The sequence below is a fragment of the Pipra filicauda genome, unplaced genomic scaffold (genome assembly GCF_003945595.2).
Source record: "Pipra filicauda isolate LSUMZ 115617 unplaced genomic scaffold, ASM394559v2 scaffold2_size9829703_pilon, whole genome shotgun sequence".
In the NCBI taxonomy this organism is placed as follows: Eukaryota; Metazoa; Chordata; class Aves; order Passeriformes; family Pipridae; genus Pipra; species Pipra filicauda.
The window spans coordinates 5,246,814-5,267,132 of record NW_024104421.1 but is presented as its reverse complement, the minus strand read 5'-3'; the positions used below and the strand labels follow the sequence as shown (position 1 = coordinate 5,267,132).

Here is a 20,319-nt window from a genome sequence, read left to right as displayed (position 1 = left end):
CCTTTAATGTTTCTCAGTAAACAAATCCCTGACTATTTTTTATTAAAATATTTGCTGCATTAAATATTTGCCTTAAGAAAAAAAGCTCTGTGGAAAATTATGACCCCCATACCCCACCCCTATTTTGTTTATTAGCAGTAATTTATTTACTTACCGGTGAAGACATTGAAGAGCATTTGTTAAGAAACTATGGATTCACTTTTTCTCCTTAGGTCAAAAGATATTTATTTCTACACCACGGGGACTTCCTGCTATATCCTCAGAGCTGACACCCAAGGTGGCTGCACAACCTACACACTGAAGGGTTCACAGTCTCTTTCACTTCCTTTTGTGGCTTTTTAGGCCAAAATGAGATGGAGATCTTTTTTTTTCCACAAGAATATTGCACTCTTCAGTTATTTTATGAATATGTGATTGTTTTTAAAGTGAGAGCTTTGCTCCTACTTTTCCATTTATCCTCTCAGACTAATCTGCTCCTAGCTGTGGATGCACAGAAAGATGGCAAGACCCCACAAAAGCTTAGAATATCTCCACTTCATTCTCATGACTCTGCATGCATAACATACTCCAGAAAGCAGATACTTAAGTGAACATTAAAACCTCTGTCTGGATAGATGGAAAGCACACTACTGTGGCTGCCAAAAGAATACACTGTTAGACTGCACTTCACCATTCCCTAAAAAGCAATTTTGATGCCTGCTGAGCATTGCCAACCATTTCTATAGGACAGCCTGAGCTGACATCAATAGCAAGTGGGATTTTTGTCACCCATACACAAGAGCCACGTCTTTTTCAGACACCTGATCTTTACCAGTTTATCTGTAAAACAAGGCATGCACACGGAAAATACTTACAAGATTGTTATAAATATACTTCATCTTATTGCAGTTATTTGGCAGAAGGAAGAAGTCATTTTCATTGGAGATCCAGGACACAAAGAGATCTCAGCTTCCAGCAATTTCTTCTCAGTTTCACAGGTATAGTAATATAAAGCAGTCCTGCAGCTGAAACATCCTGTATTCATTTTCTGTTAGGTCAATGTTTTGAAGGATCTCTTCACCACACCGCTGTTCAGGCAATCTCAGTATCAGCAGAGCAGACCAAAAGCAATAACCAGACAAGTAGTTCTGGTTTCACTAATTTAATAGTCTGTGGTGTAAAAACACCCCAAAAAAAGTGTATAGAAGCATCACCCGCAATCTCATGCACCATACTCTTTTCAAGTGGTTTATACAGCAACATAAAGCTTTAATAATTATTTGTCCAAGGAAGATACAGATATCAATCAAATAAATTATAGTAGCTGCCTCCTCTTTCTGAAAGTAGAAGGAAGGCTAATGATCCTTTAAAATTTCTTTTGCACAGAAGGCAATTCTGGAGTTAAAACTATACCTGTTAAACAGAGTACAATAAATAGGTCAAAAATATTTTATCAAAGGAAATATTTGCAAAACCTTTGGAGGCTGATGATTTGCTCCTGAGATGAAAAATACATATACAAATGAGAACATTACAAATGGCACCATGCAGGTTTTGAAGAAATGAGTTGTAAAAAGCCTCAATCCTTTCAAAACTGCATTACTTGCTATACAGAGCTACTTGAAAATAAAATAAAAATGTAGCTATTTTATAAACAACACGGGCCCAGCAACAAATCAAAATCTTGGATATCTACAATAGGTTGCCTTTTTTTTTTAACAGAATTAAACCATGAAAAAAAAATCTGTTTGAAATAACAAGACATTTATTTTAACGAGACCAAAAAATACCGGTTTTCCATTTCACTTGAAAAGTAATCCACAGTTCTCATTTAGAATCCCAGAAATCTAACAGCAGCCAGACAATCTTCAGCTGCAGACAAATAGATTTGTCTTGTGAAATGATCAGCCCATGGTGCCATCGATCTCAGATCGCTCCATGTCATCTTGAAAGCCACGGTCACCGTACCAAGGGCTACTGCTGATCACCCAATGTGGTAATTTAGTAAAACCAGGGCTGACTTTCCCAGTCAGGTCAATGATTTGAAGTGGGCAACAAGATACACCTGGGATGAATGAAATATGATAGTGGCTTTAGTGTAGTGGCACACAAGTCAAAACCATGAGTCAGAGATTTTTTACTAATTTTGGACTCAATTCAGTACAGGATCCAGTGTTTTGGCCTATGACTTGGCAAAACAGTCCTAGAGATCATTTGCTCTTATTTAGTTGGAAGCACACTTGATAAGTACATCTGTTTCACATGTCCAGAAAAATACAGCCAATACTTTTTATGTCATTTCTTATTATGCTGCTCAGTCATAAGAAGGAGGGACAGGAAAGAAAGTTGCTAAGACAAATTTCTCCAACTGTCAGCAGAGTCACTGATGGATTCAGAGTGGGTTTCACTAAGCTCTTCAAGCAGTCTCTGAAGGTGAAGTGTTAAGTTTCATAGAGACTGGGAAAACGAGAAGTGTATCTGCACTTGCTTTTTTTTTTTTCTTTTTTTTTTTTGTAAGGGTATCTATTGCCATGGAAGCAGAAAGCAAAACTGAGTTTTAGAAAGGTTTCGCTATTCAGCATAAGTAACCACGCTCCAGATAGCAAAGGAATAGTGCAGCGATTACAACAAAAGCAATTCTGGTTGCTAATAGGTTAAGGGTCTTTTGCCAGCAATAATCATCTTTATCCATTTCCACAGGTAATTTATCCTCAGTTCCAAATTGTCATCATTGACCTCCAGCTCCAAGTTAGCCACTCTCAAAGAAAGAAATATGCAGGTAAATCACCCTGTTTTCATACTAAACTTTGAAATAAGGATAGAAACCTATCATGCTGAGCTACTGCTAAATGTAACCATTTTACGATTAATCACAGATAAATCTGTGAAAGAGAGATCTTTTGAGTGGAGTCTCTAGGAAACAAACCTATGTTCTACCTGGTCATATTTCTTTGATCCCGAACATAAAAAAGACCAAATTTCATTAGATATAAGTATGCAGCTGATAGGTTAGAAATCTCCTCACCTTTCATATCACATGGCCAATTTACTCAGCACAACCATTTCTTATTGAATCACAGTACTACCAGGCACAGCATATTTGCAAATGATTCATGTTTAAACTAAACCTTAGAGAAACCAAACCTGGTTTACTGGCTGTAGGTCAGTACTCAAGAGTTTCAAAGAGTTGAAAAAAGTTCAATGTATGAACATCCATAAAATCAAACCATTATTTAGGTTAGAAGGGACTTTAAAGACCATCTAGTTCCAACCTCCCCCAGCATGGGCAGAGACAACTAACACCAGACCGAGTTGCTCAGAGCCCCATCCAACCTGGCCTTGAACACAACTTCTCTGGGCAACCTGTGCCAGTGCCTCACCACCCTCTGACTTAAAAATTTCTTCCTTATATCTGTTCTAAATCTCTCCCCTTTCAGTTTAAAACCATTCCCCCTTGTCCTACCGTTATCTAATTGTGTATCGGTTCTCTTCCATGTCAATCAGTTCACTGTTTTGTTTCCTGAAGTGAGGAATTTCATCTGAAGATACATATAAAAGAAGATATAGGAAAGCATGCACAAGAGTTTGATAACAGACACATCCACCTGTTGTAATAAGCTAGAGAGCATGTTCCTCCACATGGTCACAGGCACTTCATATATGACCAGCACTGTTACCAGGTCGTCTTTTCTCCCTGGGTATGAATAGCTCAGAACCTCTAAGGAGTTTCTCTGGTGTTTAAAATTATGCCTCTAGACACTGCTAAATCAAAACACACTCTGCAGCCCAGGCCCATAATTGCTAGTGGGAAGGAAAAACCAGTTCAGCTTTGCTGAACCACAGCCAGCTGGAAATACAGCAGTAGCCCCTGCCGTCAGAGCACAGCACTGCCACGGCCGCCACCCCACCAGCTCCGGACCGAGGAACGGCAGCAGGAGCTGGAACATTTGCACAGTCCGACCTCTCAGTCTTGCCATCCCCACTCCTGTGTGCCCACAGATGCTGTGGCAAACATGTAGCACAGAGAATGAACCAGGCTGCAGCCTTTACATCCTGGTTCCAGCACAGAGGCAATTTCTTCTTCTTTTTTTAGTATAAGTTGGTGGAGAATTCAGTGAGCTACCATGAGGGAAATAAGTGTTTAAATTCAATTACAAAGTGAAAAAAATGACTGTATTTACTTTGCCTTCCTGTTTTGAGCCTCATAACTGCAGGATCCCTGCTTAAGTCTGTGTACCAACACAGAGTTTACTATTCATCTGTCAAGACCTGCCTACATATTGTTTTATTGATATCTGTCCTACAATGTTTTATTGATATTTGTCAATAAAGAGCACTATGCAGCTGCTCATATTTTAAGAAATTTCCATAGTTATTATGTACTAACATTAAATTTTCACATTTTCAACACAGCAAGGCACAATTCTGAGTGTAAACCAACGTGGTTAAAGTTTTGGAATATGTAATATTTGGAAGTTGAATAAAGTTACTCAACTATAAATTGCCTTATTAACTTTATATTAAAATTACCTTAAGTGAAGTCAAATAAAATTCTGCTTTAGATTTCAAAACTCAGATGCTTGTCATATATATAAGATTATAAATTACCTTCATTTTAATCTCCAAGGAGCTGTAAAATACAGGTGTACTTTTTTTTTAATTCAAACATCTGAATTAGAATGAATATAAAAATTCACACCTGCTTCCTGTTTTTAATATCAGATAAATGAATCCAAGAGGACATGCAGACATTCTTCACAATCCACTAATCAGAAAAGAAGCATTATGCTTCTTTTCAGAAAGTTATTTTGCCTTTATATTCCTAAATGTGTCTGCTAAGTCCTAATTAGGGAACAGGATAATATTTAAAAACAACAATTGAAAAACCCACCCCACAAACCCAACCCCCCACACCATCCAAGTTAATAGGGAGGAAAGAGTAGAAGAGTTGGCTTTACTCTCCTCATGTTGTTTTTCTAAGGAAAAGTAACCACAGGGAGCAGTGAGCTGAAGGACAAAACAAACCAGTGTAAGGTCACATCAGAAAAAAACCTTCTCATTAACTCCATATGCTGTGCTAGAAGGACCTTCAACTTATTTTTCTTACATTATAGACATTGTAGGAACCACAATAGCAGAATCTAAAGAAGGCAGGCTATAAATTAAATTCTTGGCAATTAAGTCATTGACCATTTCTTATTGTACCCAGATGGATGTCTACCTCATCATGCCATGTAACATACCCAGATGGATCTCTTCCTCATCATCCTATGTAACATAACAGCAAAATAAGAGACGATCGCTCTGCAGAAGAGATTATTATATTATTGTGTTTTGAATACTCATTCCATTTGTTCAGAACAGAAAGAACTTGTTTTCTTTCTACACTGTGCTGAGGAGGCCATGAAGAGCACAGGAACAGGAGAATCTCAGTATTAAAAAAATGGCAGCTTGATTCTGTCAGTTGGTGCTTGCAGTGGCCACTGTGCTAACAGGGTAGGCAAACAGCATTATTTAAACATACATGAGAGCAGGAACTGAAGAACCATCTCTGTGCCACCGTTTTCTGTGTTACTCCATAAAGTAATGACATGGTTATTTCCAATGCAAGACAAAAAGCAGTAACTGAAAGCCTCTGAATGAGCTGGAGTTAAAAAAAACAAAACAAAACAAAAACCCAAAACCCAAAAAATTCAAGTTAGATATGGCTAAGAGCTATTGCTCCTGATCTTTGCTAATATGAAGAGGAGTAAGGCAGCAGTAAGTCAGAATAAAAAAAGAAAAATCACACCATACAAGGTTTAATACTTGAAGGCATTAGCCATTACATATCCTAATGCTTGGGTCCAGTACAGTCCATCAAATCCCATTTGTGATTAGATTCGCCCCCTGCTGTTTAATACACAGAGAATATTTTTAGATTACCAATAAAATCTCCTTGGAAGAACTACCTAGTCTGCAATGCACATGACAAAGCCAATGCTTTGGGAAATCAGTCTCTTGGCTACAACAGTGCAGCACCTCAACTGGCTGAAGCAGCCTGAGCAATGAGCGCTGTGAGCTGGCAGACACTTAGCATGAGAAACATTCTCCTCAGAGACCCTTTATATTTGCATAATCACAGGTTTTTAGTTCCTTATTTTCTACTTTAGCTTTTGAACACGTTCCTTATTTTCCAGGAACTTTTAGGTAATATCTGTGTAGATTCCCATTACATCCCAAATAGTTAAACACTGCTTGTAAAAATAATAATTAAAGAAAAAAAAAATTTAAATCCTTTTTTTCCCTACAGTAGTTTGCCTGCGTTAAGCCACATATAACCTTTTGAAAACAACACCACCACCATCAATATATGGATATGAAACCTCTTCATTTTACATAACATTGAAGTCTCTCAAATGACCTGCAAGTTCAAGGTTATAGTCTCTCAAACAGGCCCCCCAGTTGCTAAAAGATTTTTAACTCAAGTTATTTTTTAAAAATATCATGTTTTCCGTAACAGGACTAAAAACCACCAGCCAAAAATCAAAACAAACCACAAACAAATCCAGCCAACACACCCTAACAGGAACCATGCTACAATTAAAGACCACACTCACAATCCCCAAATAATTAATTATGTAATCATGCAGATCTTCAATGCTACAACATCCAAATATAGAAAAAAAAGATAAGAGAAGAAACCAGTATACATTCCACAAAAAATGTGACTCTATTTACTTGAACGTATGTCATTAAAGAGTTTATGGTAAAAAAATGGAGGTTCTTCTTCATTAGTACAGGATTACCTAGTTTTATTTTAAGTGGCTTGTTAGCAGCTGGTGTAACACAGTTCAGAAGTTTTCATTTCAAGTTTAACATGCTTACCAATTACCAGGATTCTCCTTCCTTCTTTTAGTGTAAGCCCACGCACCAAGAAAAATAAAGTAAGAAAAATAAAAAAGAAAAAATCCTCTGGATAAAGAGTCCTTTCAGCAGCATGCAGCCAGCTTGCAGTCCTCTCTCCTTAGTTACTAAATAGCTTCTGCTTTTCTAATCCCTTGTGTACCACACCTGAAAAAAAACCTTATCAGAAAGCTAATCCTGTTTCTACACCCTGAGCCACAGTAAACACTGTATTTTAACTTCAAACAACCTGCCCTTCCATACATACTAAAAAAAAAAATAAAAATAAACCCAAGTGCAGGACTTAAGATACCTCAGCTCTGTGTATTTCAGCTTCCAGCTCTGCCAGCCTTACCCACATTTACTGTTGCCTGTCACCTCACTGACTGTAATAAGCATGCAGTCCTTGTCAGTCTTAGGAAGGGTGATATTTTCTCACTTTTCATCTTTAAAAAGCATTTTTCCTTCCTGAAACTGAAGCTAACATTTGACAGCAAACAACTACTTTGTTTGATTTCTTGAAGGAGGGAAAACACATGGAGAAATTCCTCCGTTTCCATCCCAGACTATAGATTCAGGGTGGTACGTGGGCACATAGATCTACCTCAGAATGAACATATGGAAAGCAGAGAGGGGTTACCAAACAGAGCTCAGCAGAGCACTATGGAAAATACATGATTACTAAATATATGCACTCCCATAGTCTTCATAGAGAACAATTCATCCGCTTCTACTCAGGTCTCTAATCTCTTTCCCTGCAGCAAAAGGAAGGAAACAGTGAAAGTTGTTTTTTTTTTTAAATTAAGCCAGCATTGGTGTGAGCAATAGCACTCTACACCACAGGGTAGCAGAGAGAATCAGATGTTTTTTCCCTGCACGAAACTCTCTCCAGAAGGTCTCTCTAATAGAGAATTTCTGTAATTTTTTTCCTGATCCGTGGAATATCTCCCACGTACCTCTAGGCAAAAGGAAACAATTGGAAAGCCTGGTCCTGCAAAAGGGCACTTGTGACACTTAGTGGGTCTGAAGTTTTCAGTTGCACTGCTCTATAGCCACTTCTCTGCAAATGGTGGTTTGGATTCTGTAACTTCACCATATTTGAGTATTCTTTATATCACACACATGAACTGGAAAAGAATTATGTTAAACTGTTGTGCCCCAGAGCTGTTCCCCATGCAGATAATTCAGCAGCCTTATCAACCCAGCTTCTAGACACCCGTCATTCTTCTCTGTGTCAGATTTAAAACTACTGTGCTATTTGAAAGGACTATGTTAATATTCTCTCAGAAAGCCATACTGAAAGTCATGGACTGTAGAGAATAAGAGTCTGAATTATCTGGATCAAAGAATTTTTAGAAGACTGTGAAGACTTTCTCATGCCTTCTACAAGAGGATCATGGTCCTGCTCACCATTGTCAGATACTGCATGCTATTTCAGATGAATGCTGAACACAGATGCCCTGACTCCAGCAGAACATGACCAATCAATAAGGGCTTGGTAAATGCCTTTAATCATCACTGTTTAACCTTGTGGGGATAAAAAGTAATCTGAGTATTTGAGATGCATGCAACACCCCTAGAAACACTCCTGTTTTCCAAATGACATAAATCTTTAAATCAGTGAATCGTAAGACATGCACAGTGAAACTACTTAATCCCCTTCTCATTTAGAGCCTACCACTGTCCTATCTCAACATTTTCTGTAAGCTACATGAGGCACAAAACCCAATTAAAGATTCATTTGAATTAGGATCTAGTCCCACACAATAGCTGAATGGCATTTAGGACATAACAAAGAGGACACAATGTTCATGGTGATAAGATAATACAAGTTATGTACCACATTCCAACATCCTGGTATTACTCAGGTTTTAAAACAAGTCTACTTTTCTGTAGCAACTCAACTGTATTTGCGGAAAACAGCCCCAAAAAGTCCCACATAAAACTAGTGAACTGTACAGTTGGTATTGGCCACATAAGAAAAGCAGATATTAAAGTGTTAAAAGTTAACAGTTGTTAAAACCAGGAAGTAATAATTCTCCACAGTTAGGATGAACAGACACTTGTTTGTTTAAGCTCCATGTAACTCATTTGGGTTTTGAAGTTCCTTTTAACTCCTTATTCATACACACAATGCAAATATTGTTCTCACTTCTACTAACAAAAAGCTTTTAATATGTCCTGTGCACATGCAGTCCTTACACAGAAAATAAGTAAGTTGAACACTTAAAGAGGCAGTTCTCCACCCTGAAGTTGAAGACCCAGGGCAGCCCCCACCAGCACCAGCCGGGTCTCTCACTGGCTGTACACAGCAGTTAGGATGGATGTGTTTGTCCCTCTTCAACTGTGTGTCAAAAATGTTATTCTGAAGATTTCTTCTATGCTTGATACAGGACAGGGAAAGAACATCAGGAAGTTTAGAAGCACGTGCACAACCGAGCACTCGGGTTGTTGCATTTTGAGTTGCTTACACTCCTCTGCTAAACCCACTCACAAAAGCCACTGCAGAGCACCACAGCAGTTACCTCGTGCTACCTGACCTGGCTTGGCAGGCTTAAACAGCACATTAACAGCCAGCTCAGGTGTTAGCATGCCCTTCATCTGTGAGCCTGCTGAGCCTATTTGTCCACTGGATCAGTTATACATTAATAAATTGTGAACAACACCGTTTACTGCATTATCATGCATAACTCAAGAGCACATGGGGGTAATAACAGAGCAAGAGTTGGGTCAGATTGCCAGAACCTGATGAAAGTCAACTTAAACTGTTGCATTAACAACCATTGTGCTTTCTGAAATGGACAATTGTTTTTACTAGTAAGTTGATGCAACTCGGTCTCATTTTTAATTATTAAGTATTAAATATGTATTAAAATACATCTTAATAAAATTCCCATTGATCTATGTTCAAAATTACAATGAGCTAAAACACAAGTGCTGAATAACGTCATGCACTGATGGCAATTCTGATTTTATCGTACGTACCACAAAAATCAGGTGTTTTGCAAAGCCTTCCCTAGAACCACACTTTCACACAAGAATTTCCAAGCTTTTGTTTTAAAGACATAAAAGCCCTCTTTTAAAGTTTTAAGAATTAAGAAGTTACAGGCTTTTGAAAACCATCCTCAGGTGTCTCATCTGGCATGACCTTCTTGAATGGTATAGTACTGCTAGCCCATAGGAGAATAGTTGAAGTACAAAAGGATATTCCACCTTCACAGATGAAATGCAACTTCTTAATGACAACAGTTAGTGTCAGACGGAGTGAAAAGGAATGTACAGTATGTTTGTATTAAGATAGGGACATTTTGGCAAGAGTCAGTTGAAGAAAAGGCCAGAAGCATAATTGCATAAAACTGGAAAAAAGTTTCAATTCCACCAAAAACAATTTATTTTTTCTATATCAGTGACTTTGCTTTGATTCTTAAATCACCGGTTCTGAGAAGAGATCTAATTAGCCAGTAAGTTTAATTTCCTAACTCAATTACTGATGTTAATATAAATAATGCATATATATTAATATTCAATTAAGGAAGTGAAGTATCACAGCCAAGATAGCAAATGGTGGTGAGAGCAAAGAGGAAAAACATTCTGATTACTCACTGCAAGAAGTTATCATCGAGCTCTTGTGATACAAGCCAAGACATTTAAAAAGAAACCTGTCTTCAAATATTATTTGGTTTAAAAATTTTACAATTCAAGTAATTTATAGAGCTTGGGGTTTTCTTAAGTCTGCTGTAGACCCTAACTTTGATTTTTTTATTCAAAATATCTGTTTTGTGGTAGAAAAGAAACTAAGAGCCTGTTCTCCTATGGGCTAGCATTACTATAGCATTCAAGAAAATTTTGTGGGATGACAGACTACTGAGGATGGCTTTCAAAAACCTTAAGCAACAAAACATCTCAGCCTAGTAGGACTATAAAGGATAGCAATATAACCCTTAAGTAAATAAATAAAAAGCCACCCTACCCTAGAATTCTGGCTGGAGTTTAAAGACTAGACAGTCCCTACAGGGCACAGTGACTGGTCGGGTCAGGATCCTCAGCCAGAAGCAGGAGCAGTCCCAGGGAGCTTTACACTCTCTCCCTCCATCTTCTACCTCCAGAAGCCACCCAGTATGGGTGGGAGATTCTGCTCTCAAGTTTTCCAGTTCAAGGCCTCTTGGTCTTCACAGAAACAGAAGACAAACCGAAGACACAGTTAGAAACTTCTCAGTTGACTTTTGCTTCTCAAGTACCACAAAGTCCCCAAAGAGATCACAGAGGAGCCACATCAGGAATCCAGCTGGTCTCAAGTAAGAACACAGCCCTAACCCCGGAGTTCAGATGGCCACTCACAGCCCTGGTACCTGCAGCACTGATGCTCAGGGGCAGCTCAGACCCTGCAGGTTTCAAGTACACAGGGGCTGGACAGAGTTACCATGTAACTCTACGGCTGCCAGTGTAGGTGCTGTTACATCACTGCAGGTCCCTACCGTGAGCAACCAGCAGAGCCAAGAGTCTAGCAAAGAAACATCACACGCTCAACGAATAAAAAGCCAAATCTTTTAAAAGGCAGAAGAAATCCAGCCATTGAATCAATCAGTGATTTTTAATCACTGTTCACCATTTTCTCTCTCCTATCCTCATCTACATCTGGCCCCACCAGCATCTATGAGGGGAAAGCTAGACCTCTAAGTCAGCTGCATTGTCCCCTCTGCTGCAAGAAAACTTTGGTTCAGAAGTCATGAATAGATCGCAGGATTTCACATCTCCCATTAAAATTCCACCACATTTTTCCTTCTTTCCAGGCTATTTAACTTGTTTTACATTAACATCTGACATGCTTAGCATTAATACTTAGAATGAACACTATTTCACTGCTCTGCCCTACCTTCCACTCAGTGTCTTTTGCCTCCAATTTTAATACATTTTATGCTCCATTTTACTGAGTTTCAGTGTAATCAGAGGTGTCAAACTGCTCCAAAACTCATTAGAAATACATTTCTTCACATGTCTAGCTTTGCAGACTACTGTAACAGTTTAATTTTCCTCCTGTCCTACTTTTACTCAGTTCTCCATATGTTCTGATACCACTTTACTGCTGTGCATTTGCACACCGGGACCACATGTGATTTCTACAGTTTGTCAACATTTCAACAAAACTCCATCCTCCTTCCCTACATTTGTTTCAAAAGTCTTTTCTTCTGCTACAACCATCTCTACAAAAACCCTCTTTCCAAGGCAGCCAGTTGAAGAAAACAAATTCCGCTTTCAGTTTTCTCCTCTGCTTGGGTTATTGACAGAACCTAGTGCCCTGGGAATGCCCTCTCTAAACAGCATTCTCTCTCCCCTTGTCAAAAGTACAGGAGTTTGTTGATAACAGCCTGAATATATCAAGCTGTCCACTGATATGCATTTGATTAAAATGTTTTGACCATCAAGAGCTGGAGGAAAAATTTATTTACAGATTTACCACAATGAAAAGGATCATTCTGGTCATCTAAGTGCAACTATTAATCCTGGATCACCTTATATTCAGGAGAGCTAATACATATGGTATCCCATTCTGGAAGAGAAAACCATTTTTCCCCTCATAGGAAAAAAAATACAGTTTCAGCTACAAGATGCACAGTCAGCAATTTGATTAAAATACTGAATTGACAATAGCATTTCGAAGAAAGCCTACCCACTATTAATGGAACTAGAGGGAAAAGCCCACAAGTGTCTCGGTTTAAAATTTGCTTGCTTCATATTTTCCTTTTCTCTCTGACAAATCCTTCATCCTGGGAAGATAATTTGCCTTATACATCAAATGGATAACACTACTTTAAGACATAACAGTGGAAAACACAGCAGCTAGAGTGCTTTATCACAGATCACATTGTACCCAAGACATACTAACAAACAGTACCAAATAGTGCCCAGTTATAAATGGGATTTTGATTAAAGTACTGGGAGATAAGACAGTCCCTCACCACAACTTAAGAAGGGGGTAAAAATTCTGATAACTGCAGTTTTAAGCAGCATGGGTACCGACAGAAAAGGGACAAAAAATAGTCAAGGGCAAAATTATAACTTTTCCTTTTTATTAAGAGATTACTTTCTCAATATTTGCATTTTACTTGTCACCCGAAAGTAACATATTCCTAGAACAGTTCTCCTTTTCCAATCCAGAAATCTCCCAGCCATATTTATTAATTTATCTACAAAAGCAACCTGCTCCTATGATTTTGTACAAAAAAACTTTGGATGTGCAAATTATTACTTTCCCAATTTCAGCGATGCCTAAAACCATTTCTACAATGGTACTTACTAGCACCTCTGCAATTTTGCCCTCTCAAGGTGTATTTAAAAGAATTCTCTCCAGCAAGGAGTAGACTTAATTTTCTGCAAATCCACATCAAATTGTAACTCTTCTTTGAAACCTTTTGTGTATTGTCCCTAGCAAGTCAAGCAGTGAATACAAATTCTAATTTATTTACAGAAATCACCATCACAATCACCAAGAAGTCTATAAGGCCAACCACAATTACTGGGTAAAGTAACCCTTGTCAGGCAAGGGTTAAATAGACACATTTAGCCAACCCAAGGTACATATCTCTATGACCAGATTGTATTGTTTATTTCATAGACTCTCTCATTGGCTTTAAAAATATTATTTTGATCTTTAATATTTGGAGGAGAAGTGGGGGAAGAAACAGTAAAATTATATTCAGGAAGCAAAGTTCCGTTTCTTGGCACTTCCACACACTTGCTTCACTAGAAGGCGCAGGGGATTAATTTGGCCCACAGAAACAGGAAACTCTTTAATGACAGGAAAATGTATTTTCATGCAAGTTCTGCATAAAGCAATTTTTTATACTTCACTTTCCCTAACTTTTGAAGGGAGAGGAACATTTAGAAGCAGTTTCCTCATATTCACCTTCCTTTCTCAGCATTTTTAAGTATCAACTCTCCTTGGTAAAGCCTACCTTTAGAAAAATGTCAAAAACTCTGCAATAACCAGAAAGACATGTAAAGCAGCTAGTTCTTTTTGGCAGTAGTCTCTTATACATCTATAGGTGCCAATCCCTGCTAAGATTAGCCCTAGATTGTTTAGGTTTTCCCTGAACACACCATATAGCAATCAGATTTTCAATCACTGCAGACCAATTAACAAAACGAAGGGGATTATCCAAAGCCAGGAGCAAGGAGAATGAAAGTCCGAAGTTCATTACTTTATTTTCAAAGGTAAAAAAAGACAACAGCAATGAAAAACTATCAGGTAGGGCACAGTTGTCCTTCTAGCACTTTAAAAATAAACCTCTGAACAATAAAGAGACTAGAGCAGCATGCTATTAGAGTCTCATTTAGTTATCTCCCACTGCAAGATGGAAACCCAAAAGACTATTTAAGTTTTTTTAGCATAATCCCCTAAAATCTTGTCCATTTACAGGCAGAGATACAACAACAGCAGTGGGAAACTATTTTTTTTTCCTGTCAGTGTTAGCAGACACCTTGCTGCAGTGAATGCTGTCCTGAATGCAAATTACTTCAGCTCCCCAACAGGCACACTGCAACATTTGAGACTGCCAACATATGGTACAATGACAGCAGATATGCATTTAGAAAATTGGTGGCCAGAAGAAAACAGTCCAAAAAGGGTGTGAATATGTGCTTAAGTGAGAAAGGGCAAGGAAGAAGTACAAGATTTGAATGCCACAGAAGTTAAGCTAGTCCATGTGCAGCCAGGACAGAGGTGACTGTACTGATGACAGGAATAAGCTATTTCTTGCTATGAAAGTGAGTTACTGTGTCCTTGTGTTCCGGGCGATGGCTTCACACCTTCATTGAGTCAACTAAGTGGAGATAGAACCTTCTAGGATAGCTTGATCTCATGCAGAATCAAAATAGTGCCATACTCACACCTTGCTGAGCTCTTGGCTTGTGAAAGGTGCTGAACAAGCAAGCAGTAGCTCACACCTGTTTCTTGGCAGATAGCTAATTTTGAGTTTACACGCACACAAGTATTTGAAGTAAAGATTCGTTCAAGTTCTCACAAACTCCACTGAATGCCCTTCTCGAAAGCATCTCCAGGTATCAGCTTTGATATTTTTCATCCATTTCAAAGCATCTCTGAAGACTGAAGTGGTCTTCTGTCCTAACTTTTAGATTAATGCCAACTTCTAATGGGAAATAAATTTTGCTTTGTCCTGTAGGCAGTTAAACATGTTAAACTTTTTTTACCTCAAATGTTAACAAAATTCAATTACCACTTTGCACATGACAAGGAAGCCAAATTATCTGGGCTACAGTACGTTGAAGAGCAGAAAGGTTTTTCTGTTACAAGTCAGACACTTAGATTGCAATGCACAAGAAAAGGCTGGTGCTGTAACAAAAACCTGAAGTAGCTAATCTCAGCATGAGAAATGTTTTCAAACAACACCAAGAATGGAAATACTCCTTGATCTTTTACCTCTCAGCATAGAAAAGCTGCCACATTCCCTATTTCATCAGTCCAATGTCAAAGGCTGTGAGGAAACTAGTGAGTATACAGGAGTTATAATAGGCTTTATTAAGTCTTTGCACTAATTAACACACAATTTACTAGTCTGAGAGGAGTTCTGATATGCATGCCATATACGTAATCCAGAATTTTTTCAAATGCATTTATAAGCAATTATGACTCATGGAATACATCTGCTTTCTCGAGTGGCTTTCCAGATACAGATGTGAGACAATTGCTTGAGTCCTGTCCTCCAAGCAGTAACGTAGGTAACTGGCATATATCACAACACTTGACAGAGATGAGGATTGGAGATGGATTACACTAACTCCTCCTTTCCCATAAGGTTTTCAAGCAGGTCAAAGGCATACTCCTGCATTAGAAAAGCCCTTTCAGATCCACTTAGTATTTTGTACGGCAGAAAAGTTTAAACACCTGCCTTTTTTTTTTTTTTTTTTTTAACTAGAAGAAATAACACACCCAGCTTCATGCTGCACCTGGGGATTAGAGTTTATTGCAGAATCAAGGCAGTCTGGTCTGCTTTTGTCAGCCACAGAAGCAAGTGCAGTCACATTCTGACTACAAAGAACAGAGAGGGAAGCTACAAAGCTATCCTAGGATTATAGGATGCTGGAGCATGAATAGAAATCATGCACACAATGTTTCACAATGTTTCTTCATCTGATTTTCTGGGAGAAATGGATTATGAGTGGGGAAAAAAAAGGAGGATTTATGTACCTGCATGACATCACCAAGTCTTCCTTTTATTTCCCACATTTTTGGGATTCATTTCCTTATCTTAATTTGTGAGTTTGGTTATTGCACTGAAGTGCAGGGACATTTGATAAGCAGCATGTTGCTCCTGTCATGGCCCTCACAACCTTCTGCAATCCAAAAGCCAACAAAAATGGCCACACTGAAAAGTTAGACATTGCACAGATGTTTAGTAAATAGAAGTCACCTGGTGGAGTTGGTGTGTGCACAGATGAAAAGAGCAACAATAAATAGATTGTAGATGTGTATGAAACTCTTAGCTGGGAGTCTAAGGTACCAGTGAGCAACTGCAGAAGCCTAAAGAAACTAAATTAGAAACTAACAGAAAACACAAGGTCTTGATTGTGAGTGTGCCTCTATTAGAGAAGAATAAAATCCATTACGTCTACATACTGCAAATACAGCTGCCAGTTCCTCTTTCCCAATGTAAACACACGAGTAAAGCCTTGGGAAAAAAAATCCCATCACAAATAAAAAATTCTGGTTTCAGGGACTTATCCAAACTCACTACACATTAAGGCTAAAATAAGGCATTCTATGAACAGTATCACAATAGTCCGTTCTTCTCTGTACATACTCATTGTTAAAATAAGCAGGCCTCTTGCCCAGGAAGTCATGAAAGCACAGTCCCCAAGGAAAACATTCCATCCTTGCATTTAACATGTCATAATTCCCAACGTTATAACAAGTGTATGTCACAGATTTCAAGGTTTTTTTCATCCATTTTGCCCATTCACACTCATAAAACCATGCTGTGACAGCACAAGCATGAGCACAGGATGTAACACACCTTGTTACATCACAGAGCTCGGACATATAAATGGGTGTGTGTGTGAACTTGCTCATAAATGATAACTTTCTGAAGTTTAGATTTTACGACAGCTTACTTCTACAGTGTGGCCAAGGTAACACAGGAAGCCAGCCTAAGCTCACTGTCCCTTTTAACATTATGCATTAATGCTGTAGCAGCTGCCTTCTGAAGCATAACACATCAAACTAGTCTAACACAGGTTTGTTCCTGAAGGGGAAAAAGAAAGAGGCATTGGGGAGGAGCAGGTGCAAGGCATGGTCTGTCAGAGAGGGAACACTGCTTTCCTGCCAGCCTAAGAGCTGTTAGTACAAAAGTATTATATAGAAAAAAAAATATATGTATTATAACATATATTTAGAATAGTATAATAAATATATATAAATAAAAAGTACAACTGGTGAACATTTCATGCCGAGATGGGGGCTCCGCAGCCGCACTCCCGCGAGCAACCCACTCATCCTCCTCGCACAGACACGCACGGCACAAGTTGATACCTTCTACTTGTTCAGGGGGGCGAACAGGCGTTGGAAGCCCGTGGGACCCAGCCCGGCCCCGACCCGCGCGGCAGAGTGACCCTGCCGCTCCCCCCGGGATGCCCCGGGATGTCCCGGGACCGCGCTGCCGTCGGTTTGACCGTCGGGGCCGTTCCTTACCTGCGGGCGAGCTCCAGGTGGGCGCTGCTCCGCTGGTGGCGGCGGCCAGGGCGGCGGGAGCGGGGTTGGATTTCCTGCGGATCGCCACCCGCCTGAAGTGCGCGCCCTCGGCTCCACTCATCCTCGGGGCGGCGGAGAAACGGAGAAAGGCAGACTGAGGCAGAGGCCGGGGGGTCCTCAGCACCCCCCCCGACCCCCGCACTGCCCCAAGGGCAGCGCCTCCCTCGCCGCCCGCCTGCATCGCGGCGGCCCCGCACCTGCCCGCCGCTCCCCGCCCCTCCCTTCCCTCGCCGGCACCTGGCCGGGCACCGCCTCCCGCGGCCCTGCCCCCGCTACCTGCCCAGCGGCCGCCGGCCCCGGGAGAGGTCCCTCTCCTGCATGGTGAGCCCCAGCCCTGCGCTGCCCTGCCCGTCCCGTCCCGGGGCTGCGCGGCGACTTCCCCGAGCGGGGCGCCCGCAGCGCGAGTTCCCCCCGCGGCCGCGCAGGGAAGGGGATGCCGCGGGCTCCGCACCTGCTCCGCTTCCTCGCCGGGAGACCCCGCTCCCGTTCGCCCGGGCGGCTGCCAGGAGTGCCACCTGGGCCGCCCGCTCACCCCGCTCACCCACGGCCCCACCGCGTCCGTGTGCCACCTTCTCCCATCGATCACCCCGGCAATGCCTGTCCTAAGAGGGGGGGGCCAATTCCTGCTCAGTGTGTCAGTGAAAGCGTAAAACAAATTGGCCGTAATGCAGTCCCCCGTGTCAAACATTCTCAAAGGTATCTGAGTCCTTGCACTTAAAAGTGAGTTTTGGTGCCAGGGATGGAGCTGCAATGCTTTCATCAATAATGATTCCAGCTAAAATGATTAGTTCAGGCCAAAGCTCTTGCCTTTCTCTCTAAATTTTCATCAGTGTTAACTGAGAAAGGCAATCAGAAGTCTATGATGCTGTGAGATGTGGGATGAGGTTTATTTATACAGCAACAGTGTCTGAAAGTACCTATTTACCTGTTTGACCAAGACATGATGTTCAGAGGCAGAACCTGTGGCCATTGTGAGAATGGGTAACAGCAGCCTGTAGAGAACTTTTGAGTCTGGCAGGGAGATTGATGTGATGCAGTTAGAGGCAAACCAGTTGAGAAGCAGTGCTCCTACCACACAGGGATTTCCCAGGCTTTAGAAAACCCAGGTTTTAGGGCTTCTTTAAAGATGGCCTCCTGTTTTGCAGCATGCTGCCTCATTTGCCATCAGCTGTAGTTGGAGGATTCCCTCATGAACAACAAGTGCAGTCAGCTGCACTCCAGGGATGTTACCCCTTTGGCAGTGGTCCAACACAACCTTTAGTTGCCAGAAAGTACATGAATTGCTGAGCCTTGAAAGAAAGTTTTGGGGAAGTACCCCTTTGTACTTGTCTCTTACATCTCTTACATCTCTTTTTGACCACTGTCAGAGATGGGAAGTGGGCAAATGAGACCTTCCATTTGACCTATACAGCCACTCTTAGGCCCTTACACATTCCGTAATAAAATTTCATGGGCTGCTCAGGCAAGTTGCTGATTTCGCAGCTTCCTTGACTCCCGGGGGAGAAGGGTACCTTTCATCAGTACCCAGAGAGTCATGTGTGCAACAAGGCCACATCTCCAGGGGGGAATCACATGATGGGACATCAGCTTCCTCCAAAGTCCTGTGCTATGGTGTGAGGCTCCTGCTGAATTTTTTCCAGCAGGCTTTCTTGGCATGCAGGACCTGATGGTAACATAAACCTCCTGATGTCAGGGAGCTACCTGTGTGAAGCACCAGCCGTGTCTGACTCATGGGAGGCACAGAAGGAGAGAGAGGCCAGGATGGTGCTTCCCATACCCTACATGTAGCAGGGAAGGATCATGAGGCAGAAGTCAAATGAGTAAGTCTGCTGCTTTTGGTGTCAGAGAGCGGGTCAGCAATGAGCACAGGAAGAGAACTGGTACAGCTGGGATATCTGCCACCATGTGCCAACGATCTCACACTTTTCGTTTCTGTGAAATCATCCTCTTCCAGAAGAGGGTTGATATCTTACAGCCTCCCCTGTCAGTTCCCACTCAAAATGAAGCAGTCAGATCACCTCCTGGATTCTTTCTGTCTGCTTGCAATCGCAAACATCAGGTTTTACTTTTGTAAACATACAAAAAACTAGTGACTCAGAGATACAAGACTGATTTATTTCCTGACTTTGGTCACCTGACTAGGGCTGGGCATATGGAGATGCATATATCACTTATTACTGAACTTTGTACTTGCCTCTTTAAACATGGAGCTTCACTCCTGAAAGAAAAATAGTTAAGGAAGCAAGGGCAAATGCACACACCCTGCAAGTCTTAACCAAATGGTAGGAACTATGCTAATTTTGTTTTCTGAGATGTTATCAGTGAGTAGTAACTTATTGCAGTGCCACTCTGAAAAATAAAGGTCACCTCAGAAAAGAGAATCATGCCAACTCTGCAGAATCAGGAAATTGGTCACAAAGCTCCTTTTCTTGAGAAAATCCTCCTAAAGCACACACTGACGTATTTAAAGCAGTGTGGTGACAGCCTGTGATAGAAGAAATGCACACAGACAGTAAATTCGTGGTAACTGTAGAGCATTTGTACACTGCAGTGCAGTACCAGCTTCTCAGAGTAGCTTATTGTCTCTCTTCTTTTCAGTTAGTTACAGCACAGACCTGGAGCAGCTGGTTCAAGCTGGCTTTGAACTGCTCTACACCAGCAGCTGGTCTGTTCCGCCTGCTTTGACACGG

At 40.8% G+C, this 20,319-nt stretch overlaps 1 protein-coding gene across 1 annotated transcript in view; it reads right to left on the bottom strand.

The window, feature by feature from the left end:
* Positions 1–17,634, bottom strand: part of FGD4 (FYVE, RhoGEF and PH domain containing 4) — a 106,652-nt gene extending 89,018 nt beyond the window's left edge. The window contains exon 1 of the mRNA XM_039383189.1: positions 17,570–17,634. The gene's annotated coding sequence lies outside the window, so the exon portion shown is untranslated. The remainder of the gene's footprint in view (positions 1–17,569) is intronic.
* Positions 17,635–20,319: the final 2,685 nt, after the last annotated feature.